This window comes from Myotis davidii, unplaced genomic scaffold (genome assembly GCF_000327345.1).
Source record: "Myotis davidii unplaced genomic scaffold, ASM32734v1 scaffold204, whole genome shotgun sequence".
Taxonomy (NCBI): domain Eukaryota; kingdom Metazoa; phylum Chordata; class Mammalia; order Chiroptera; family Vespertilionidae; genus Myotis; species Myotis davidii.
In genome coordinates this window covers 3,275,804-3,302,398 of record NW_006299715.1, presented here as the reverse complement: position 1 = coordinate 3,302,398, position 26,595 = coordinate 3,275,804, and the positions used below count along the sequence as shown (strand labels likewise).

The window sequence follows — 26,595 nt, the reverse complement described above, 5'->3', positions numbered from 1 at the left end:
AAATGGTGGTTTTCAGGGTCTGGAGAGTGGGAGGAAGCGGGAGATAGTGCTCAAATGGTCAAACTTCCAGTTATAAGATGAATCTGTTTGGGGATCTAACATACATCATGGTGTCTATAATTAACAATACTGTAGTATATATTTGAAAATTACTAAGAGAGTAAATCTTTTTTTTTTTAATCTATTTTATTGATTTTTTACAGAGAGGAAGGGAGAGAGATAGAGAGTTAGAAACATCGATGAGCGAGAAACATCGATCAGCTGCCTCCTGCACATCTCCTACTGGGGATGTGCCCGCAACCCAGGTACATGCCCTTGACCGGAATCGAACCTGGGACCTTTCAGTCCGCAGGCCGACGCTCTATCCACTGAGCCAAACCGGTTTTGGCATAAGAGAGTAAATTTTAAATGTTGTCACTATATACACAAAATGATAATTAGGGGGGTGGATGAAAGTGTTAATTAATCTGATTGTGGTAATCATTTCACAAGAACCAGGATTATAAATCCACATGTGACTATGTATCAAATCTTCACATTGTACCCCTTACACTTACACAATGTTATATGTCAATTATATCTCAGTAATACTGGGGAAAAAAAACCTGTAGTTGTGAGAAATGTACAGTGGTGCAGCTGCTATGCAAAACAGTATGACAATTCCTCCAAAAATTTCACACAGAATTACCGTAACATCCAGAAATTCCACTTCTGGGTGTTTACCCAAAAGAAGTGAAAACCGGGACTCAAAAAAGATATTTGAACACCTATGTTCACAGCAGCGTTATTCACAACAGCCAAAAGCTGAAGCAACCCAAGTGCCTATCAACAAATGAATGGACAAACAAAACATGGTACATGCATGCAATGGGATATTACTCCACCTTCAAAAGGAACAAAATTTTCACACAAACTACAACACGGAAGAATCTTTTTTAAATTGAATTTATTGAGGTGACACCAGTTAACAAAATTATACAGGTTTCAGGTGTACAGTTCTACAACACATCATCTGTACACTATATTGCGTGTTTGCCATCCCAAGACAAGTCTCTGTCCATAACCATTTATCCCCTTTATATCCTCTTCCACTGGCTCCTACCTCCCTTCTCCTCCCAGCAATCACCACACTTGTGTCCCTGTCCATTAGCTCTTTTTCTTCTTTTTTCCTTTTGGCTCAATCCCTTCAGCCACTCTCAGCTTCCCCCCACCATTCACCCCACAACAGCTGTCAGCCTGCTCTATTTATGAGTTTGTCTCTATTTTGCAAAAGAATCTTGAAGACCTTATGTTAAGACAAATGTTGTATGTTCCTACCTACATGATGTAACTAGAATGGTCAAAACTGTAGAGACAGACAGTGGAATCACAACTGCCAAGTGCTGAGGGGAGGAGGAAGAGAGGAGTTAGTGTTTAACGAGCACAGAGTGCTAGTTGGGGAAGATGGAAAGTTCTGGAGATGGATGGTGGTGTGATAGTTGCACAGTACTGTGATGTACTTAATGCCACAGACCTGCATGCTTAAAATGGTAAATTTTATGTTATGTAGACTTTACCTAATTAAAAATAATAAAAAAATATTGAAATGGAGAAAACATAGTGGTTTTCTTATTGCTCTGCTAGGTGTTTTAGGGACAACATATTCATAACCCCACACAATTTTTATTTTACAAACAAGAACATTAGGACTTAGGGCTCAGGCCCACACAGCCATAAAAATGGCTCAGGCAGGACTCGAACCGAGCTCTTTTTATTTCCAAACACTTGAGTTCTCCCCTATATCCTGTAACATTGCTTCATAACAAAGGGCTGGCCTTGATTATTAAGTCAAGTTGAAAATGTGTTTTGCCTGGAAATCATTAGGAAGAGGATAGGTAACCAGGGCTGCCAAAATGAGACATATCCTTGGCCTACAGGGGAGATTTCACAACAGCAGGCTTTTCCTTCTCTAGCTGCACAAGGAGTGGCCCTGTGAGTGAGACAGGATGGGACCTTAGGTGTTTGTGTCTTCTGTTCTATGGTTCCATCTCTTACTGTGAGACTCCAGTTTTCTTCCCCAGAACTGCTCCTTCCATTGGCCATGCATCACCTTCCCTTGTCCTGTCACCAAGTCTCCTATAAGACCACACACCACACCGTTATGGATATTTTTGTTGTTGTTAATCTTCCCCCAAGGTTATTTTTTCCATTAATTTTTAGAGAGGGTGTAAAGGAGAGGGAGAGGCACAGAGAGAGAAACATCTATGTGAGAAAGACACATTGATTGGTTGCCTCTCACATGCACCTCAACCAGGGCCAGGGAGGTATGTGCCCTTGACTGGAAATCAAACCTGAGACCCTTCAGTCCTCATGGCCAATGCTCTAACCACTGAGAAAACTGGCTACGGTTGTTATGGCTATTTACTTGCTTTTTCTCCACCAACACATAAACTCTGTATCACCAACATTTAAGACAAAGACTGGTCTATAATAGAGGCTCAACTAAGATTAAAGAAGAAAAAATATTCATTCATCAATATTTATTTTTATCTACAGCTTTGGCTGCCTTATGTAAAGTGCTATGATGGCACAACAGTGATAAATATTGACGTCTGTCAAACATATTGTAATGTTAAGTCCATATCGTCCTCCCAAAGACCCTTATTGTGGTAGGTTGGACAGGGAGCGGATGTCCAGAGAAGTCAGGTAACTTCTTCATGGCAACCACACCAGTGTCAGACCAGAGATTTGAATCCAAGTCTTCAGTTTCATGGAGTCCTCTTAGAGAGCTATCTGCTTAATACACTCAAAAGCTACCATAATGATATGGGCATCACACCAACATTTGCCAAAATTCTCAAAGAAAGAGTAAACACCATACCTTGCTCTGGGATAGTGGGTTGCTCCAGGATTCTAAATCCACAAGAGACCGAGGATCTTTCATGAGAGCTCAGTGAGAAACTTGCTTTGGTACCAGAAAGAAAAACAGATCCAAGTTCTCAGAAATTTCCAAATAGTTGTGCTAAAAATAATGTTCTCCTTTAGTCCCAAAGAGTCGGAGGCCCTGGAAGTCATTCATCAAGTGAGGCACAAGCAGGGGTTGGTTAAAACTACGGTTTTGTTTTGACATAAACCTTATGCCTGCTTTTGTTGACAAAGTTTGCAGGCGCCTCCATCTCTGTGTAGAATGGCCTCTTTTCCAGATTTGTTTACTTAATTTTTCCCCTCTTCATTTGTTTTCCACTGAGGGGATGTTTCAGGGAAAAAAAAATTACTCACTGACTGGAAATTAGTTGTTAACTTAGAAAAAAGAGTCACTTTCTATTTGAGAATTTTTAAGGTAGAGTGTTCAGATTCTGGACATGGGGTGGTGTCTCAGGAAACAACAAGGAGATTTGTCCCTGTTCTGATAAACATGGCAGAAAAATGGCCCCTCGTTCTACATGCTGCGAAATGCAACAGAGTTATGAGTAGGGCACTGATGTTTTCTTTGTTTTCTGATAAATGGACAAATAATTGGGTATTCTTAGCAGACTAATATGTCTTTGTTCTTGTAGAGAACTGACAGTAACAACTCAATGGGCAGAATGGTTCTTCAGATCCTATGACCACTTGTCTTTGATGCAATCAATTTCTTTGTTTCCTGCCAATAGGTACTTATATCTCCTTAGCAACAGCACTATGTAATCCATGATGTCATTTATGGAAATGAAGTGACTGACAAATCTTGTTTTCATCTTACTTTCTCCATCATTCTTCTCAAGCAACTGCAAACTCTAATAGTTAGGGAAGTGCACTCTGACCACGAATTTGACCAAGAAGCTCAGTGGACTTTGCATTCCCATAAGCTTCATTTTGCCTTTGCTATCCACCCTCCCATCCTGAGGAAACTGTCTTTTGAATTTGTTGGCTGTTCAAAATTTAAGTGCCATCATAAGGTGGTAAAAGCATAAACGAAGTGGGGCACAGATTTTCACTAAATTAGCGTAAGACCTTTTTTATTTCTTAATTAAATAAAATTGACATTGTAACATTGTATAAGTTGAAGCTATACAGAGTACCACCTTGAAAAAAAATTAGATATTGTAATATGATTGCCATTGTAGCATTTTTGCCACATTTCACAATTAGAGTATAATATTATTATCTATATTCATTATACTGTGCATTAGGCCCCTATGGCTAATCACTACTCATTACAAGTTAGTACCCTTAAACACCATCCACCTTATCCTTGTGTCCTCATCCCATGGTAAGCTACAGAGTAGGACCTTAATCTCTGCTTTCCCCCCCCTCATTCTCAAAATAAAACTGTTTTTTTTTATTACTTCTAGGTTTCCTCACAATTCTTAACAGTCTCTAACAAAGTGCTTGTGCTAAATGGGATAGAATTTAAGAAAATGGTTTCAGCCACTTCTATGCATATAGTCATAGAAGTCTTCTGGAAGATTTTTGTTATTGAGAGAAGTCACACCAATGGCTTTTCGTGCTGTACATCAAAGGAGGAACTTGGGAGTGGCTCCGTGAAGGTTCTTCCTCTCAGGTACCCTTGGCTAGAGAGGGGTTGAGATTATTTGCTTAAAGCATCTAGGACCTTTGTAAAGAAAGAAAGCAGGGTACAACTTTTTCTCTCCATGATGTAAATGTACGGAAATTAGTAATAGACAGTAGGATTGGCCTGTTTCAAAGCCTACTGTGAAGTAAAACACTAAGAGCACAGGATGGAACTGACCAGGAGGTAAAAAGACCTAAAGGAATCTGGAACGGCCAGTTTAGGTACATATATGAATGAGGGTGAAACTAACTCCTTTCAGATCTTCTGTCATAGCAGCTATCCTTTGCAGGATGGTTGAACACATGATGGTGAATTGAAAGTCATTACATTAGTAGTGGGGTAATAAGGGATTAATCCTGGTGTCATTGAGAGCATCCCCTAGCAATGGACAAGCATCTACTGGGTTGTGCATGAGTAGTGTCACCATTTGGTGGCAGCTAAAGCAACAGGGAGAGTAGGCAATGAAAGGTTTTGCTTTCCACTTTCTACCTGAAGAGCCTCTACTGACCCCTGAAGTATGTTCAACCAGAGAGAGCCAGCATTTAAAGATCTGGGGCACACAGCAGTCATGGCAGCCAGGAGAGAAGCATGAAAAGAGCACTTATTAAGTAAAAGTACTTTGGTCATGTTTTTCTAATTCTCCTACTCCTTGATCTGACTATAGACATGCCTAAAGTGGAAAGAGGGGTAGGATTGGGGGAAGATTTAAAAAGGATAGCATATCCTGAGCTAAAGAAGTACAAAGGAAACATGCTTTATATTGGATGTAAAATTGAAGTTTTGACTTATATTTATCTTTTTTAATATCTGAAAATAAGTCACAATTGACTAGTAAGATGGTTAGTGTAACTGAAAATGACCAGAAAGGTAAGGAATTTGTCTGAGATGTCATGAAAGGGCAGGCAAGAAAGACCCAACAGAATTTAACTAGAAGAATTGATAGGAGAAAAATGAGGTTGTTTCTTATTTATGTCCTATTAAGGACAGATGAGACACCATTTGGTACCTCCAACACACTTCCCATCGGCTAATCAGGGCAATATGCAAATTAACTGCCAACCAAGATGGTGGCCGGCAGCCAGGCAGCTGAAGGGAACTGGAGGCTTGCTTGCTCCAGTGAAGGAGGAAGCCAAGATTCCCCGCCTGCAGCCGCCCAGCTCTGAGCTGCACTCTAAGCAACTATGTTGCAGCTCAACGCAGGAGCTGCCCCCTGGAGGTCAGTGTGCTCCCCCTCCATAGAGGGAGCTCTGCTCAGCCACAAGCCAGGCTGACTGCTGCCAGCACAGCGGTGGTGGCGGGAGCCTCCCCTGCCTCCTCAGCAGCACTAAGGATGTCTGACTGCAGCTTAGGTCTGCTCCCTGCTGGCAAATGGACATTCCCCGAGGGCTGCTGGGCTGCCAGAGGGATGTCTGATTGCCATCTTAGGCCCAATCTCCTGGGGAGTGGGCCTAAGCTAGCAGGTGGTCATCCCCTGAGGGGTCCCAGACTGCGAGAGGGTGCAGGCTGGACTGAGGGATCCCCCTCCCCCCTGAGTGCGCAAATTTTTGTGCACCGGGCCTCTACTGTAAAATAAAGGGTGTTATGAGAGTGTTTAGTGGAGAGACTTAGTTGAGACTATGATTTGAGTTTGCCTAAAGAAAGGACATCTGACCTGAAATAGGAAAACAGGAATAGGCATTAACCAGGAACAGGGGTGGGAAAACACCTTCAGGCTGAGGAAATGCCATATGCAAAGGCCCTTTGGTAGAATGATTTTGAAAGAAGGTCTTTCATTGAAAGGAGCAAAAGAGAACATGTGCCTGGAAGGAAGATGTGCCTGAACCAGGCAGGCAAGACTCTTCTGGCCATGGGAGGTTCTGATTTTGATCCTGTGGGTAGTAGTGATACCACTGCAATTAACTAACTTATTAATTAATTAATAGGAAAGGAGCAAAGGAAAGGACAAATAATATAGGCAGAAAGCTGTAGTTTAACACTCCTCAGGTCTGTCCCTTGAATATCCTGGGGGAAGAGACTGGACAAAGAAAGAACAGACACATGCCCAGAAAAGTCTAAATGACGTAAAGAGGGTGCTTGTCTGTCAGTCATACCTGGGACTAGGTCATTGGCCAGAATAGGCATAGCCACTGCAAGGGTGTGAAATAGGAGACACATAAGTTTCTAAACAAACGGAGTTCCCTTTCTTGGCCTTCTTGATCTCTTGGGACATTTGTTGCAGGAGGTGTACTAATGGATTACAACTAGCCTGGTGCTCTGCTGGACTCAGCTTCACCATGGAATGGAATTTCTGGACACTGGCTTCGCTTTCAGCTCTGCTATATCCCACCTTTTCTAGGACTGGCTTAAGTGAAATGGGCCTTTATAAATGGAGGGACATAGCTACACAAATAAAAATCACTGTCTCCCATGCCAGTCTAAGAAAATTATTTTCCTCAAGTTATTGTAAGAACCCCATTCCCACTAACAACAGAGAGATTCCACCTGTGCAACTCTTCAATAACAGAAGGACTCCCTGAAAGGCTATGAGTGGGACGTTATGGGTCATATTGTCATCTCCCCCTCAACCCTAGTTCGCTTACAATAATGAAGACGATATAAGTAGAGGTGATACTGTTTCCACTTTCCTGGCTTTTAAAGGTGAGTTCAATAAGATATAAAGACTCAGTTTGGTTTCTGAACAGAATCTGCTTTCATTGTAGGGCAAGATGTGAGTCCTTATGAGAAAAGTAGTTGGTGTATTTTTACAAAAAGAAAACTCACCCATTCATCACATGAACAAATGTCATATTTCCCTACTATGTGCCAGATCCTGCCTAGGCCCTGGAGATAAAGAGTTCAAAGAGGAAGACAGTCTCCCCAGGCACCAGGGGCTCCCATGCCAGGGGGATTTTACATCCTTAGTGAAAGAGGAAACCTCAGAGGTCATCAACCTGATTTTCCATTCTGTAGATGGGAAAACAGATTCCAGTGAGAATTATTTGCCCAAAGGCCACTTTTATACACAACACCATAATTAAATCTTGGGTCTCTTCTATTATTTCCAAGACTAGAGGCCCAGTGCATGAAAATTCATGCACTTCAGGGGATGTTCCTCAGCCTGGCCAGGCCCCCTCTCACAGTCTGGGAGCCTTCAGGGGCATGAGGCGACCAGGCGATCAGTGGAAGACAACACCACCATCACACCTCTGCTGCCGCCACTGCCAGCAGCGCAAGCCTTGGCTGGCCTGGGTTACCTGAGCCTTGGGCGGCCCTGGGCAGCTGGGCAGCCAACATCTGAGGCTTGCCTGCACCTTGGGACTACCCTGAGCAGCTGGGCAGCTGACATATGAGGCTTGCCTATGCCCCGGGCATCAGCCGGGCAGTAGACATCCAAGGCTTACCTGCACCTTGGGCTGGCCCTGGGCAGCTGAGGGGCTGAGGGTGGGTCCAGCCGCACCTTGTGTCTGCCACCCCCCTGGCTGGACTGATAGGACTGGGGGACTCCAGCAGGGCTGAGGGGACTGTGTGCCACCATCTTGTGGCTATGGGCACCACCGTCTTTGTGACAGTGTGATGGTTAATTTGCATATTTCTTCTTTATTAGGTAGTATTCCTCTGCATAGCAGAGCCTCTCACAAGACCTGATTCCTAACTTCACATGGAGAAGACACATACACTATTGTTTTAAAGACAAAAATATCCATTATTGTGGATAACTGGGAATTAACAGTATAGTATTATATCAGATCATGATACTTGATCCTCATCTTTGTGCCCAAAACATCACTTCTAATCTTGTAACTCATAAGAAAAATTTTAAAAATTACAAACATATAGCCCTAACTGGTTTGGCTCAGTGGATAGAGCATCGACCTGTGGACTGAAGGGTCCCAGGTTTGATTCCAGTCAAGGGCATGTACCTTGGTTGCAGGCACATCCCCAGTAGGGGGTGTGCAGGAGGCAGCTGATTGATGTATCTCTCTTGTCGATGGTTCTAACTCTCTATCCCACTCCCTTCCTCTCTGTAAAAGAGCAATAAAATATATTTAAAAAATTACAAACATATATGAAAATAGAGATCAAATGGATGCCTTGGTCCCATGAACCCACCACCCAGCTTAACAATCACCCATGGGGAATCCTATTTTATGAACACACCCATTCACTTGTCCTCCCTTTGCCCCCAAATCTCGTACATGGCATCATTTATTCCATAACTATTTTGGGAAAACCTAAACATTTTTATCATCTTGGGTAATATAACAGATTGACACCATGCATCTCCATCAGCCCTTGAGGCCTTTTAACCAAAAATGAGCATACTTTAGATCAGTAAAATATGTCTTAAAAGCACTTTAACACACAAACTGCTATATTTTATACTAAATGTTTTAAATGTAATTTTATGTAGTTGTCAAGATTTTTCAGTGAAGTTTTCAGAGAGCAGGGGGAGTTCTCCAATGGCTTGTTACAAAAACTCCAAGAAGACTTGGATTCTGGGAAAGAAGATTACAGAGAGGTCTTTAATGTTGCCATACATGGAGATGGGTGGGGCTGGGACCAGGTGTTCCAGTTGTTGGCTCTCACTGACAAAACCTGACATACCATCAAGATTCTTTAGGAAACACTAAAGAAGTGGGGCTGTCTTTAAAATGTTAGGTAATCCTGGAGTTTTGGAATTGGAAAGCTAACAGCAACATTTTCCTGAAAAATGTTTGACATTGAGGGATAGCTTTATTTTTTTTTGTGTGTGTGTGTGTGTGTGTGTGTGTGTGTGTGTGTGTGTGTGGGAGAGAGAGAGAGAGAGAGTTTTAAATTGAGATATAATTGACGTATAACATTACATTAGTTTCAGTTGTACAACCTCTTGGGTTGCATTTACAATGCCCACCACTGTATGACAACAAAATCCAGGGGTAAGTAAGCTCTACAATGGTCAGGCACCTTTAGTCTCTGGAACACAGACAGTGCCATGGAATGTCTGATTTGGAAGTAACTTCAGAGGTTGGCAAAGCAGACCTCCACTGATGCTTGACCATAGACGTGTGTTTTGTGGAGAGAACATCAAAGCTTTATCCCAGCAGTATTGCCAATTGTACTGTCTCTGTTTTGGATGGTTCCAAATTCCCTATACACCCTCAGCCAGGGGTTAAGCCCTGTTCGCTAGTAATTTCACAGAACTAGTTTTGTGCTGGTAACGTTAAGATGCTCAAACCCCTTGTCAGGTTGGATATAAGTGGTGAGATACACTGCCTTGGTTGAAGTTATCTCATTATTTCCCTGGGTAGATAGCTCAGGAGGATACGAGAGGCAGCTTTGTGTTGAACAGAACTATCACCCCCTTGGTGTGGCTGGGGCTCAAGGACATCAGAGGCCTTCAGTCACCAGGCTCTTCTTCTAAGGAGTCTTTGAAGAATGGGATTTCCTTATAACGCTTTCTAAGAGTCCTCGCTCAAGGATCAAAGAGTCACATGATCAGGGAGGAGGTAGAAAATCCATTTATATCTCTTCCACACCCAAGCTGTCTGCCCTGCTAGTCCTCCCCTTAAGGCTCTGCACTGTCCCGGACCTACTGGTGACCTTTGCCCTGGTCATTTGCTGCAGTCTGAACTTCCTTTGCTTCTTAGGCTGTCTAAAACCTCCCACCTTTCCAGGTCCAGCTGAACACCAGCTCTGTTAACTCAAGTTTGTTTATTCACCCCACAAAGGTTTATCCAGCATCCCCCTGTCCCAGGCACTGGCCATGCATTAAACAAGACTATTCTGATCCTCACACACACTTCATTTCCTAGGAGCACTCTGATTTTAAGTGGTGTTGCTCTCTTTCTTTCTTTCTTTTTTAAAAAATACATTTATTGATTTTTTACAGAGAGGAAGGGAGAGGGATAGAGAGTTAGAAACATCGATCAGCTGCCTCCTGCACACCCCAAACTGGGGATGTGCCCGCAACCAAGGTACATGCTCTTGACCGGAATCAAACCTGGGACCTTTCAGTCCACAGGCCGATGCTCTATCCACTGAGCCAAACCAGATAGGGCGGTGTTGCTCTCTTTCAACCTGCATGATCTTTCTTCCTGTTTCTTCACTTGGTTCAATCCCACACTCATTTTAAAAATCACCATTAATTTTCAACAGGCATTGGTCAACAACCTTTGAGCAGACTCGATGAGGCCTCAGAGTTAGAAAGGGCTAGAGAGCTACACAACAGTCAGGATTTTCACTATTATTGGTTTTATTTTATACATGGAAAAGATTGAGGCACAGGTAGTATCTTGTCTGAGACCACACAGTCTTAGACTCTTAACCACTACATGTTATGACCTCTTTTCAGTAACTTTATACACATTAAGGACAGCAAGTGCTACAGTGAAAAAGAAGAGGGGTTGGAGACAGAGACTAAAAAGGGGGACCTAATTTAATTCAAAGGACTAGGGAAGGCCATTCAAAGGAAGGGGCATTTAAGAGGATTCCTGAGGATGACTTAGCCAGGTGAAGACAGAAGAAGAGACATGTAAAGTTCTGGGGCAGGAGAGGGCTTTGGGAATTCTAGAAAATGAAAGCAAGGTGGGTTGGCATTTACACTGAGTGGCCAGATGATTATGACCACCCCATCAGTACTTCATTGGGCCACCTTTTGCCTTCAATACTGCGGCGATTCTTCTTGGCATTGACTCCACGAGATGTTGAAAGGTGATGCGAGGAATCTGACACCATGCCTGATGAATAGCACTGTCCAGTTCTGTGAGATCTGATGGTTATGGAACCAGCTGCCTGATGGCTCTTGTTATGTCGTCCCGCAAATGCTCAATTGGATTGAGATCTGGTGATGTGCGTGCTTTCATGCTGTTTCTGCCAAATTCTCACTCTGCCATCTGCATGATGCAACTAGAAATGTAATTCATCAGACCACATGACTTTTTTCCAATACTCGATTGTCCAATCCTCATGTTCCTGTGCAAATTGGAGATGTTTTATCTTGGTTATTGCAGACAACAAAGGTGTTGAAACAGGCCTTCAGCTATTTTGCTGATACTCGCTTCATGGCTCCGAGTGCCAACAATCATCCCATGTTCAAAGGCTGTTAAATCACGTTGTTTATCCATATCTTCAGAATAAAATCACTTCTGTCATGGTAAATAACCTGCTTCCCTATTTATAATAGTTTGGCCCTCTAGCAACTTCAGCGCAAAATTATAGCTCATTTGCCTACAAAAATCAGGTGGTCATAATAATCTGACCACTCAGTGTATATGACAAGGTGACCTACATAGCAAGGTGGTCAGAGAAATAGGTAAGGTGGGGTCATTTCAGGGCTTTGAATAGTGTAGATTTTATCTTAAGAGCAATGGGAAGGGAAACCATCATCTTCCTTTTGATTAAAATAGTGTTCTGGCTGCTGTGCGGAGAGTGGATTAGAGAGGGCTGGGGAGGCTGAGGCAGCCAAACAGACAAGAGATGATCATGGCTTGCCACGGCCACTGTGGTGTCAGGAGATAAAGAGAGACATCTAGAGATTTTGAACATATTTTTATTTAAGTTCTGATGGATCAGACATAGTTTCCTATGGGAAGCTGCTTCTGCACTCATCAACACCAGCCAGGTCCATAGCACTTTTTCTCTGTTCCCATGGCCCCCCACCCTATTATCTCATGGGTGACGATCTCCATTTATTTCATTTGCTAACTTCCTGGACTGTGAGCTATCTGTTCATTGTTTTGCTTGCTGCTGTACTCTATCACTAGAACAGTGCCTGCCCCTTATAGGTGCTTGATAGATGTTTTTAAATTTTATTGAATTGCCGAAACCGGTTTGGCTCAGTGGATAGAGCGTTGGCCTGTGGACTGAGGGGTCCCAGGTTCGATTCCTGTCAAGGGCATGTACCTTGGTTGCGGGCACATCCCCAGTGGGAGATGTGCAGGAGGCAGCTGATCGATGTCTCTCTCTCATCGATGTTTCTAACTCTCTATCTCTCTCCCTTCCTCTCTGTAAAAAATCAATAAAATATATTAAAAAAATTTTATTGAATTGGTCATTGTACCAGTCACTGTGCAAAGTATTATGTGCATCCTCTTGTGTACTGCACTCAGCAACCTTATATGAGGTTTGATCCTCATTTCACAGATGAAGAAACAAAGGCACGAAGGGCCAGTTGCCTTTGTCTCACTCATGTAACTATAAAGTGCGAAAGGCATGGCTTGAATCCAGTTCCAAAACATTTTCATCATCCCCAAAGAAAACCCTGTACCCATTAATCAGTCACTCCCCATTCCTCACTCTGACTGCCAAACCTTGGCAACCAGCAACCTGCTTGCTGATGGTGACAAAAGACCTTGAGTGTTCTGTCTGCACCTCCCACCAGATTGCACATTCGAGGAGCAGGGTCTTGGTGTAGATTATCACTGAATTTAAAATCCTGGCACAATGCAGGCAGCCAGTAAGTAGGTGTTCAGGGAACTCCACCAAACTGAATCAGACAGCAGAGACATACAATGGAATACTGTTCTGCCATACAAACAAACAGGATACTGATACAAATTACAGCACGCACGAACCTCGAAAACATTGTTCTGAATGAAGGAAGCCAGACACAAAAGGCCACATATTGAACGAGTCCATTTGTGTGAAAGATCCACATTGGGTAAATTCATAGAGACAGAAAGCAGGTTGGTAATTGCCAAGGCTTGGCAGTGGGCGTAAGGAATGGGAGTGACTGCTTAATGGGTATGGGATTTTCTTTTGCGGGTGATGAAATGTTTTGGAACTTGATCGAGGTGGTGGTTGTTCAAAATTGTTAATGTACTAAATGCCTCTGGAGTATTCACTTTAAGGTGGTGAGTTTTCTGTTATCTTTCACCTGAATAAAAAATAAAGCATTGAAATCAAATGCACTAGGTTCACAGTAGTGGCTGAGGAGAAAGGAAAGGAAACCGATATATATTTTTTTATTTCTAAAGAAATAAAGAAATAAAAGTAACTATTTAAAATATGTATGAAAGATTGGAAGAAAAATATCCAAACCTACCATTACTTGGATTATCGCTAGAAATTTTTCGTGTAGAGAAAGCTAGCTAAAAAGGAACAGGGCCGAAACCGGTTTGGCTCAGTGGATAGAGAATATATTTAAAAAAAAAAAATAAAAATAAAAAATAAAAAGGAACAGGATGTAATCAGTGACTGTGAAGGCCAAGTTGGTGATATTTCAGCCAAATTCTGTTTCCAGTAAAGCCTGTGGCATTAAAAGGAGGGACATCAAAGTCATGAGACCAGGTGTGTTGTGTTGTGGCCACACTTCCTATCTTAGAATGAAGGCCATGTCAATGTGACCTCTAACAAGCTGCAGATACCAACTTTCCATAATTAGTCTTTCTTCCCTCAGATGGAAAAGAAGTCATCTGAGACACCAGGGCTCATCAGGGTGGAGGGCTGAGTCTTCTCAGTTGAGGTTGAATTTAATGTTGTGGAAAGAGCTGGTGGCTTGATGGAGTCATTGTCCAGGCTTACAGGGAAGTGGAGCTCAGGCATCAGCACTTACTGAGAGGCCCTGAACCCTCCCTGGGTCCCACCACTGTGCATATCAACATGGCTAACTCTCAGAATCATCTTTCTGGTGGATGTTTTGTAGCTGAGAAGATATAGACTCAGGTGAGGAACATGCCCAAGATGACAGAGGGACTAAGACAGAGTTTGGATTCCAACCTGGTCTGCCTGGTGCCAGAGCCTGTGTTCACTGCAGTGCCTCCAGCCCAAGAATGGACCTGGCACATAGAATGTGCTGGGGAAGCACTTGCTCAGTGAATAAATGAATGTAGCAAAATAAAATATTTTTTAATGGCTTAGTAGTTGGATAAAGAGGCACAGATTTCAAACTGGGTAGGAGACAGGCATGTTCACAGGCTATTTATGAAAACACAAAGTGACATGATCTTTTAGGAGTGCAAAATTTATATTGACAAATATGTATGAAGAGTCTGAAAATTGCACTACCCTTTGTCTCAACAATTCCACTCTTAAAATTTAATTTGAAGTAAAAACAAAAAAATGTAGGCAAAGCCATATGCACAATGAGATGATCACAGCATAACCTACCATTTTGGCCATTATAAATGATTTGTTCTATAATTATAGATTGGTTAAGTCAATGGCACATCAACAAAAGGATTACTTTGCAACCATTACAATTTATATTCTGTAAGAACATTTAATGACAAAAGCAAATGTCTATAATATATTAAAGAAAAAAGTAGGCTATCAAGCAAGGTTTCTAGTGTTGCAACATTCATTCTGGTTTAAATATAATATATATCAAAAAGATGAGAAGCCTTGCCCTAGTCGGTTTGCCTCAGTGGATAGAGTGTCGGCCTGCAGACTCAAGGGTCCCAGGTTCGATTCTGGTCAAGGGCATGTATCTTGGTTGCGGGCACATCCTCAGTAGGGAGCGTGCAGGAGGCAGCTGATCGATGTTTCTCTCTCACCAATGTTTTTAACTCTCTATCCCTCTCCTTTCCTCTCTGTAAAAATTCAATAAAAATATATTTTTTAAAAAAAATGATGAGAAGCCTTAATACCAAGATATTAATGTGGCTCTTTCACCATATGAAGGGTGATGGATCATTTATATTTTCTATTTTCATTTCTATTGTTTTTTAATTTTCTGTAAGGGACAATAAGCATATTTCTTTTGGTTTGAAAAAAATCAATAAATGCTACATAAAAGCAAACAAAAAATGTCACTCTACCCACCTGATGAAAAATATCCTGTGTAAATGAAAGAAAATACTTTTATTCAAAGAATAAAGCATTGGTAATATAAAAGATTATTTGTGGATATTTATCTCAGCGTGTGTCCTCTTTCTCCTCTTTTCTCTCTCTCTCTCTCTCTCTCTCTCTCTCTCTCTCTCTCTCTTTTGCTTTGCTCTCTTTCTTTCTTTTTTTTTTGCTCTTCAATGTATAGTTTTAGCTCCTATTCCTGGTGCCAGATTTAAACATTTGGTTACTGTCCCAAATTTTCTTCTCCTCCACCTTCTCATTAAGGGATTTGAAAGCAAAGAGTCTTGGATATTAGACATCTGGGAATGGCCAAGTCTTTGGATTTGTTTTGTGAAAAGATGTATTTGGTCAATTGAGCAAGTGTGAAACAAATGCTTTCAGCGTGTCTATTAATCTTAATGGTCTGAGTGATGTCAGGGTATGCTTGCTCATGTTTTATGATGTTTGATTTCATAAAAATATGTTTGGTTTCAAGGCATTGGCCCCTGTTCTCTGTTGACGAGGAACAAATTTGGAGTATGGACGGCATCTTGTTTTTTTCCCAAACCTGGTTTGGTTTTGAATCACCAACTGGAACTCTGTAATGGTTATGACTAACACATTTTGTGAGTTCATAAAAACATTTATTTTAATCAAAATCCCCAATAGAATAGCACTACAACCAGAATGTCCGACATCATGTTTTGCCAAAAGACTCCCACTGGAGGGTGTTAGGAATAGATTTGGATGCCTGTTGCTGTTTATCACACTGAGGTCTCAGATTCTAAAAGGTAAAGGAGGGAAAACAAAGGGATTTTCTAGTAGAGTCAGGGAACTGAAGCCTGATTTATAATAGCTGAGATGCAGGTGGAATTCTCTTCAGGTTACAGCAAAGTTGAGATTAATAATGCGCATAAGGGCATGAAATTTGTTTGTACTTCCAAGAATCATGTTAGAAACTTCTTCATCTTCAATCAGCTTCAAAATTAGGAGATGGGGCAAAGCTAAGTTACAATGTTGAGTGAAAATGTCCCAACACACAAATGTGGCATGAGATTTTGTAAGGAGAAAAGAAAAAGAAAACGCTACATTTAAAAAAAAAGAACAGAGAGAAATATAATTAAACTAGAGGCCTGGTGCACAAAATTCATGCACAGTTTGTGTGTGTGTGTGTGTGTGTGTGTGTTCCTCAGCCCAGCCTGCACTGTCTCCAATCCTAAACAGGCAGTCAGACATCCCTCTCACCATCCAGGACTGCTGACTCCCAACTGCTCACCTGCCTGCCCGATTGCCCCTAACTGCTTCTGCCAGCCAGCCTGATCACCCCTGAACCACTCCCCTGCCAGCCTGATTGCCCCTAACTGCTCTCCATTGCACACCTGGTCCCCTCCAACTGCCCTCTCCTGCAGGCCTGGTCCCCCCCAACTGCCCTCCCTTGTAGGCCTGGTCACGCCCAACTGCCCTCCCCTATACCCTATACGCCTGGTTGCCCCCAACTGCCCTTCCCTGCAGGCCTGGTTGCCCCAACTGCCCTTCCCTGCAGGCCTGGTTGCCCCTAACTGCCCTCCCCTACAGGCCTGGTCCCTCCCAACTGCCCTCCCCTGTTGGCCTGATTGCCCACAACTGTCCTTCCCTGCCAGCCATCTTGTAGTGGTCATCTTGTGTCCACATGGGGGCGGCCATCTTATGTGTTGGAGTGATGCTCAATTTGCATATTACTCTTTTATTAGATAGGATGGTTTTTTATGGTCATAAAAATATTTGTTGTTCTCTACCTTTATCTATTTTCTGAAATTTTATTAATCATGCACTTGTTTTATAATAAAAGACTTATTCATTCATCCAACTTGCAGATGCCAATCAGTAAAGTTAAAGATTCAAAGATGATGTAGCCACTTATCTGTCATGAAAAAACTTTTAGCATTCTTGGGGAGAGTGACAAATAGTTGAAAGTGAATGGTTGCCATGGGGGAAGTACATTTGAGGTCAGAGTGTGAATCAAAAAAGCAGTGGCTATTATTTTTATGTGCAGAGTCAAAATTTAAAAATAATTAAGCACACATGACCACAATACCAAGGTCCTGTGTACCTGAAAGAATATCATCTCTTAAAGTCTAGGTTGTTCTGTTTCATTTCATTCGAGGATGGGACCTAAGACTGAAGATGACCCATTTTGTAGGGGCTGAGTGAGAAGCACAGGAGTTAGGGCTTTGCAACTTGTCAGTTTTAGAAAGGTAACCAATCAGTCTCTCTGAATCCTGTCTCCCTCTATGGCAGCTCTAACTTTACTGACACATTCCTTGAGTTCTATAATATTTATGTGCTATTACCTCGCTGCCTCCGATCATGTGTTTTAGGTAATCTTCCTCAATAATTTTAACTATAGCTGACAGGTATTCATTTTAGCAGGAAGTTGAGTGATAAAGAGCTCAACAAATTGGTTAGAAAAGAGAAAAGAGACTAGGTCTCTAGGGGGTTTTCAAAGAGATACTGCATTCGCTTGGACTTAGAGTTGTTTATGTTGGCTGTTGAGATGTCTTTTTGGGGTGTTTGTTCATTTTCAGTGTTCCATCCATGTTCTAAGTGGTTGAGTTTGCTCACATGGGTTATCTGCGGGTTAAAGGTGTGTTCTTCAGTTCTTACACAAACATTTATTTAGAATCTACTATGTGCCTGGCCTGTTCTCAGAGCTGGAGGGGTAACAGTCAGCAGCAGGCAAGATTCTACCTTCATGGAGAGATTGATAATAAACATGTAGACAAATAAATAACTAAGGAAATCAGTGCTAAAATGCTGTGAAAGCGATGGTGATGGAGGGATAGTATGCACTGGGCTGCCTCCTCTTATTGTAAATGCCCAGCACTGCTGCTGTTCATTTGATCCTTTTTTTGGTTTGTCTGGGTAGGGTGGACACCTGGGCTTTGGAGTCAGAGCTACCTGGGTCCTATCACAGGCCTGGTGCCCCCCAGCACTGCTATGTGACCTCAAGAGAGTCACATCACTAATCTGAACCTCCGTTTTCTCATCTCTGTTTTGCAAGTAAGCATGCCCTCTGCCAGATTTGTTGTGAAGATGAAATGAGTTCAGGTGGGTGAAGTATGAGGAACATTTTAGGTAATCAAAACTGAGGGTTGGTGCATGATTTTTTTTTTTTAATGCTATCTCTGATTCCTATTGTTGGCTCTATGGGGATTGCTGGGATTCTAAATATAATAGTCTCCTCCTCCTCCTGTATTATCTCTGGAAAAGTAGCTATGGAGGAATACTATGTCTTTTCAAGTTGTCTTTTAGTTTTATTTACTTCCGAGGCATAGTAAGCTGAATAATGTCCACAACCTAACCGCCAGGATCTGTGAATATGTTACCTTACATGGCAATAGGGCTTTGAAAATGTGATGAAGGCAAAGATCTTGAGACAGGGATACTGTCCTGGCTTATCCAGGTGGCACACTGATCTTATAAGAGGGAGACAGGAGGGTCAGGATTATAGGGAGAAAGCGGATGTGAGGGTAGAAGCAGAGGGAAACAGAACCAGAGAGAGAGTATGCTATCTGATGACTTTGTATGAAGGGACAGTCCATGAGGCAAGAAATGTAGGCAGCCTCTACAAGATAGAAAAGGCAAGGAAACTGCTTCCCCAAGGGAACCCAGCCCTGTGCACCCATTTTATGCTTTGGACCTCCAGAACTGTAGGATAACAACTGTGTTCTGTTATTTGTGGTTATTTGTTACAGCAGTGATAAGAAAGTAATAAAGGTGAAACCAGGAGACCCTGCCTGAGCCCTAGGTGACAGTAAGAATGAGGGTCGGGGATCTCTGGGGCTGATTAACAGTGATTTCTTATGGGGGAAATAGGAGGAATATATGTAATTCTTTAGACAGGAAAGATTTAAAAATTAAAAAGTCAAACAAACAAAACCCTCAATGATTTCTGGGTTTGCAGCTCAACTCTCCCACCTACTAATTGTTGATTTTGAGAAAATGACAATCTCTCTGTGCCTCAGTGTGTCTTCTATAAAATGGGATGAAAGCATACATTTAGGATATACAGGGTGTTCCCCCCAAAAGTATAAATACTGTAACAGTTAATAGCTCAAGTTTGAAAATGAAATGTATTTCAATAAACACTGCTTTTATAACTATTCAAAGTGGGCATATAAATATTTTGGGGACACCCTATATATTAGAAAATTGGCATGTGGTAAGTGCTTAAGAAGTGCAAATTGTCATTAATAAAAATGAGTTCTTGCTGAAATGAATTACTGTCTCCCTGGAATAATGCAAGATGAGTGAATTGTTGCCATCAATGTACTGGTAGAAATTTACCAGGTAGTGGTGGAGGGATATCAAAGGATTAGTTTAGTTAGTATACACATTCATTTCCACAGAGACTTTCCTTCCGTAGGGGCCAATGGCAGTTTCTTTCCCTTCCTGTTTACATGTGGGAAAAGAGATGCAAATTGGGTGACAGGCATGGATGCTTCTCAAAACTCTGCTTTGTCTCTTGGTTATAATTCATAATTGACGTTGAAGCTGTAGCAGGCGAATAGATGGCATCCTCTGAACTTTTTGCAACTCTGTCCCTGGTAGACCACAAGCTAACTTGTTTCTGCTTTGCTAAGAGTTATTCCTCTGATAAATTCTGAAAACCCGGGAAAAGCCATGTTCACATGAAACTGTTGTGACTCTTCTATGTCTATCTGGTTAGGGCAATTCTGTTCTCTAATATAATTTTACATTTGAAAACAAGAAGGCTTGCAATTGTATGAATTTTGCCTAATAAAATAGTTTTTAATTTAATAAAAATATTTACATTCAAAGATGTTTAAAAAAATGGAATAAACCAAAAAGTTAGACAATAGAGGAATTGTTAAATATATTATGGAACTGTCACTCAGTGGTTATAATTATTTTACTATAATAAGGGAAATATTTGCAATACACTTTTAAGAGAAAAACTGAGAGACAAAATTGTGTTTGGTGTAAGCATAATGTTTATAATGATTATCATTCACATGTTAACAGCCCAAAAGAAAATATACCAAAATACTGACATCCATTGTGTTAAGGTGGTGGAATTATGAAATTTTTTCCTCTTTATTCTCCAAATAGTTTGTGATATACTATTGTTATTTATATATCTCAGGAAAAATAGTTTAAAAAACATAAAGCAATAAGCCAAAGTTTCCAAATAGTGTGGAAAAGGTCCAAGAAAATTATGAATGTACACAGTTACAACTTAATGAAACTGCCTAAGGAATTCTAATTTCCTAGATCCGTGCTGAAGCCAAAAAAAACAGGGTGGGAAATCCTGGCCAATAGCACTTAGCAGGACATGTGGAGACCTTTTTAGCACATACACTTTCTTGGCTTCATGAAACAAAAAAGGGTTTTGCTTTCCACAATAATTCAGTTCTGATTGTATCAGTAACCTCCCTTCCAGCACAGGGGCTATGGAGGGAAAAACAGCAGAATATTTATTATTGATTGAGGGCTCGCTCGGTGCCAAGATCTGTGCTAAGTGCTTTACATTTGTTGTCCTAGCAGGTCTGTGAGGCAGGTCCTACTGTGGGAATGTTACATATGAGAGATGCTCAGAAAAGTGAACATAAGCCATTGAGGCAGAGGCAGCTCAGACCCCGGGCTGTTGGACTCCACTGCTCATTACCTCAACTGGAACGCTAGCTCACCAGGCTGCCCTGAGCCCCTCAGCCAATTCTCCTTTTAAGAGATCCAACAATGTGTCACTATATGTGTAGCTCCCTACTGCGGCTGTGCATGGGGATTTTTAAATTTAATTTAGTTTTAAATAGGCAGTACACAATGTTGTTTGAAAACATCATATAATAAAAAGCATAATACTATCTAAATCTTTCTTCCACATCCATCCTTCATTCCCCAGTTGGTCTTCCCTGAGAAAAACACTGTACATGGGGATCCATTCTCAAGTTTTAATGACTTAGAATCTCCAAGGTTTTCCCAGGAACCTGGACTCTTTAAAAAAAAAAAAATTCTCACCTGGAGGATATTTTTCCATTGATTTTTAGAGAAAGTGGGAGAGGGAAAGACAGAGTGAAATATCGATGTGAGCAAAATATTGATGCATGCAGCTTTTCTGGAATAGAAACATTTATTAAAATAAGTTTATCTTTTTTTGGTTTTGAAAAATCAGACAATTTTGGAAAGTGTTATATTTTGGTTGAAAATGTTTGTAAGCTTAAGTGGAATTGAAAATCAATCACAAAATGTCATGTGTCCTTGGGCCTCAATTGGTGGACTGGACAGAGTGCTGGCCTGGAGAGACTAGGTATCTCAGCTTGGGCTGCTATAACAGAACACCACAGTCTGGGTGGTGTAAACAACACACAGTTATTCCTCACAGTGTGGAGGCTGGGAAGTCTAAGATTATGGTGGCAGACAACTGGCCACTAATTCCATCGTGGGGGCTCCACCCTCTTGACTCATCTAAACCTAATTACCCCCTAAAGGCCGCACCTTCAAATAAGATCACATTGGAATTTAGAGTTTCAACACATGAATTTGGGGGAACACATTCCATCCATAATGCTAGGCTTCTTGCCCACTCTGCCAATGTCCAGCTGAGTGCTCTTGGGTAAGTTACTCCAATTGTTGGGCTTTAATTTCTCCATCTGAAAGGAAGCTGGTTGGATCAGCTCTAAAGTATCCAAAGTGTTCCCCAGGAGGACCTAGAGGTCTCTGTGGGGCTGAGATGGAATGAAGTGTTGGTGACTGAGCTAGCAGGTTTCTACCTTCAGATTCAGATAGGGCTGGTCTAACTTTTACTTTATGGAGGTTATCAGCTCACTCCTCACCATCATCATTCTGCAAGAAGCTTCTATCTATCTATTTATCTATCTATCTATCTATCTATCTATCTACCTACCTACCTACCTACCTATCTAGCTATATATAATCTATCTATCTATCTATCTATCTATCTATCTATCTATCTATCTATCATCTATCTATCTATCAATCCTATCCATCTATCATCTCTCTCTCTATATATATATTATCTAACTATCTATCTATCTATCTATCTATCTATCTATCTATCTATCTACCTACCTATCTATCTATCTAGTATCTATAAATCATCTATCTATCTATCCATCCATCATTTATCTCTCTACCTATTATCTATCTATCTATCTATCTATCATCTATCTATCTATCTGTCATCTATCATACATCTATCTCTCTATTACCTATCTACCTACTTATCATGTATCTATCTACCTACCTAATTATCTATCTACTTATATATCTATCATCATCTTTTTAGTACTTAACTCCAGGCTGTTCAGATTTACCAGCTTTTCCACTAATGCTCTTTCTCTGTCCCAGAACTCAATCCAGTATACCATATTGCATTTAGTGTCTTATTTGATTTTGCCTCTGATTAAAATTTGGTTCTAAACAATGGTTCCAGAACAATAACAAGAATATATGTTTGATATCCTCTGGATTAACTGCTTTCTAGATGTCTTCCACTTGTTTGGGCTTGAGGCTGATATGATGTATGAGGATTAACTGTGGTGCAGGGGAATAAGCAAGGTCTTCAGATTCAGGCAGGGCTGGTCTAACTTTTACCTTCTGGAGGTTATCAGTCAAATTACCTGAGGTTCCCTGAACTTCAGGATTCTCATTTGTAATATGGGAGACGGCTATCTAATTTGCATGTTCTGAATATGTAGCATGTTTGACAGAAGTAGAGTTCTACAGTGGCTGTTTCCCAGGTCCATATGGTGTCACTGGCCCTCAAGCAAAGAGCTTCGTAGGCCATGCCATGACTGTATCAATGGTACTGGCCCCCCAATACTCTTGTTCCAGGCCCCGTTGAACCTTTTAAACATTTGCGTGTGCCTGAAGTGGTATTTAACAGCAGCCTGCTCTTCTGCTCCAAGGAAAGGCCATCTGATATGTAGCGTCTTGATCATAATGTTGAGATGGAATTTATAAACATGCATCATAGTTCAGTTGTTCCAAATTGAAAAAAATTACACTATTAATGCATGCTATTCATAGAAAAATTAGACTATATGGGTGACAAAAGAAAGAAAATAAAAACCAGCTGTAATCAGACCACCCAGAAATAACCCTGTTATCATTTGGGATCTACATTGGAAAGATGCATATCCCCCCTCTTCCTTCTTTTTGCCATGGCACTATTCTAGCATTACTTTTTTTGAATCTTATTGTCACTACTATGTATAGGATCATATTTCCATGTAATAAAATACAGTTATGTGATATAATTTTTAAATTGAGTTATATGGATGTATTGAAGTTATCTTAACTAATTCCCTATTGTAGGATGTTGGGCTGCTTTTAATTTTTGCTTTTGCCAATAACATTGCAATGCACATCCCTCTGCTGAAATCTTTGTGCACCATTCTCCAGTTTGGAAGTTTGAAGCTGGCAGCTGTCATAGTCCGCCCACACCCTCTCTTCCTCTTCCTTCTTATAGAAAACCTTGTATTATTTGTGCTTGCACTAGTTCCTAGGTGGACTGTGTGCTCCTTAGAGGGAAGTATTTACCTTCATCTCCTCTCCAATATGTAGAAGGCCCTCTGTGTGTTTCTACTCTCAGCCTGTAACCCTGAACTTGCATCCCTGTTTATGGTTCTTCTCGGATATTTGATGTCTGATTTCCTAACTCTGGTCCATTTCTCAGTCATTCAACAGAGATCTATCCAGTACCTATGATGTGCAAAGCCCAGATACAGACACTGGGGAAACAGAGCAAGTAAGACAGAAAGCAGTCCTGCCCCTGGGAGTGTAGAGTGATGGGCAGACGTCAACCAAGGGAACAAATGCAGTGATCATTTCCAATAAAGGTAAGTGCCTAGAAGATGGAATAGTTAGCAGATGGTGAATCTTGGGGAGGAGATCAGAGGAGGTTTCTCAAAGAAGGTGTGGTTATGGAGGGACAAGAGGTCTCCACAGAGGACACTACAGCAGGAACAATCCAGGCTGTTTCCAAAGCAGCAAGAAGGAGATGAGTTGGTCAGGAGGGAGTAAGGGTGTTAGGATGAGCCCCGAGGGGCTGGAGAGGGGCTAGATCATGCTGGATCTCAAGAGCTGTGGGGAGGAGTTTAGATGTTATTTGCAGGAAGCTCTGAAGGAAGCAAAAGAGGAACTTGATCTGGTTTTCATTTTTAAAAAAATCACTCTACTCAAATTTTATACTAAGACAAAATTATCCAGATTATAGACCTGCATCAGGGAAAGCGATAGCTTTTCAAGAGATACTGACTAGGAAGATGGAACATGGTTTTTGGAATTTTAGCTTCCTGAGCTTTTCAGGTGTCTCAATTCAGCAGGTGCTGTTATTAAATTGATTCTCATTCCCCCTTTACCTTTGCTACCAGAGTTCTAGTTTTGTCAGGTGGCAATATATGCCCACTTCCCAGACTCCTTTGTGGGTGGCCTTGGGAGGTCTGAGACATAATTATAGCCAATCAGGTATAAGAAAACATGGTGTGAAGAATCCTGGAAAGGTTCTTACTTTCCTGATGGAAGGATACAGACACAACTGACTAACACAGAGGTGATCTCAAAGCACAGACCCATCTTGCTATCCTTCAATGATAAGTGTGAGGATGAAAGATACCATAGTAAGAATGAAAGAGTGGGAAGAGAGAAGCAGCTTGGGTCTCTATGGCTTTAGTGAGCAGTTGAACCAATGCCAGCAGCCCCCTGACATTTTGTTGTGCAGAAATAAAGAAACCCTACTAGTTCAAACTGCTATTACTCAGGCATTTTGTTGATTGCAGCCAAAGCATTCCCAACTAATGTTTATCACTGAGGGAAAGTGGGAACTGATTTCATTAGTAATTCCACAGAATATTAGGCAAATCATAAAAATTCTGAAAACCCCAGTGTATATTTAAATTGAAATGATTACTGAACCTGGCGTGGGAAGCCTGTGTATTGTGGATTAGGGCTCATGATCTCGAGGCTATAGGAATGTGCTAGTCAATGGTCATGTAATATAAGAAAGATTTCTGTAGTGCTCTGTACACATTCTTTACCTAAAAGGTGACTCCTGCCTAAGGTTTTGCTGCAAAGATGGTTGGGATTTCTTTCTCTCTCAGATTGTTTGGTTCCAATGATGTCAGTTCCCATGAAAGATGAAACAACACCCTTGTCCCAGGCAGGCCTGCCCTGACTATGCCATTTAAAGTCCCAAGTGTGTATTCAGGTCAGAGAACACACTTTTTGTTGTTTTTTATATTATTTTTAATTTTTAAAAATTTTTTATTAAGTTATTACACATGTGTCCTTATCTCCACGTTACCCCCTTGCATTGCTGAATAGTATGTCATTGTATGGATATATATCACAATTTATTTAGCCATTCACCAGTTGATGATCATTTATATTGTCTTCATTTATAAAAATAAAACTACTATGCATGGATAGACATGGAGAATATTATGTTAAGTGAAATAAGCCAGTCAGAGGAAGATAAAAGCCACATGATCTCACTCATTTATGGAATATAATGAACAACATAAACTGATGAACAAAAACAGATCCAGAGAACACACTTTTAACTGATCCTGATCACAGAGCTGATTCATTTCAATGCCTTTAAGTCGGAGCCATCCCCTTTTCATTGGTACAATTATTGAAGTGGGTCTCCCTGGGTAATCCCTCTAAAGTAGAATTTACAACATGAGCATCAGAAGTACCTACTATATTCTAGGCACATCATGAAGCATTTTATAAACATTATCTCTAAACCTCATTTTTTTTTTTTAGGACACAAAATTTTCTTTATTTTTTGGGGGAAGGAACACCGTGCATCCACTCAATTAAGAAAAACATTTTTATCAGCACAGAAGTCTTTTTTTTTCCTTCATGTATCATGCCATGAATTCATAGGGAATGGGTTCCAGCAGATCAGGATCCTTTCCATTGGTTCTCACAGAGTGTGCTTCTCTGGGTAGAGCAGGCTGACCCTTCAGTTGAACCCAAGTACCTTTCTCTCTGGCTTCCTTCTTTTCTGATTATTTCCTTTCAGATGTTTTAGGAAGCTATCTTGGCTCTTAGAGTGCTTAATATGCTCAATATGTACGTTCACTTGGCAAGAATCTTGCCCTTAACTTGCTTGTTCATAACAATGCCCACGGCATTGTTGACTCTTCCAGTTTTGCCATGCTAACATTTGTGGGGCATTCCTTTTTGAACAGTGCCCATTCCCGTTATGTCCACAATATCACCTTCCTTTTACATTTGCATGTATGTGGCCAAAGAAACAACTCCATGTTTTCTTTTTTTTTTTTTTCCCACACCCCTCCCCTCCC

At 41.1% G+C, this 26,595-nt stretch overlaps 1 protein-coding gene across 2 annotated transcripts in view; it reads right to left on the bottom strand.

Annotated features, from left to right (window-relative positions):
- Positions 1 to 26,595, bottom strand: part of C1QTNF7 (C1q and tumor necrosis factor related protein 7) — a 118,705-nt gene that overhangs the window by 17,564 nt on the left and 74,546 nt on the right. The window contains exon 1 of one of the 2 annotated variants that reach the window (XM_006775824.2): positions 2,861 to 2,975. The exons of the other annotated variant lie outside the window; for it this stretch is intronic. The gene's annotated coding sequence lies outside the window, so the exon portion shown is untranslated. Of the gene's footprint in view, positions 1 to 2,860; positions 2,976 to 26,595 lie in introns of those variants that run through there. 2 annotated transcript variants of the gene reach the window in all.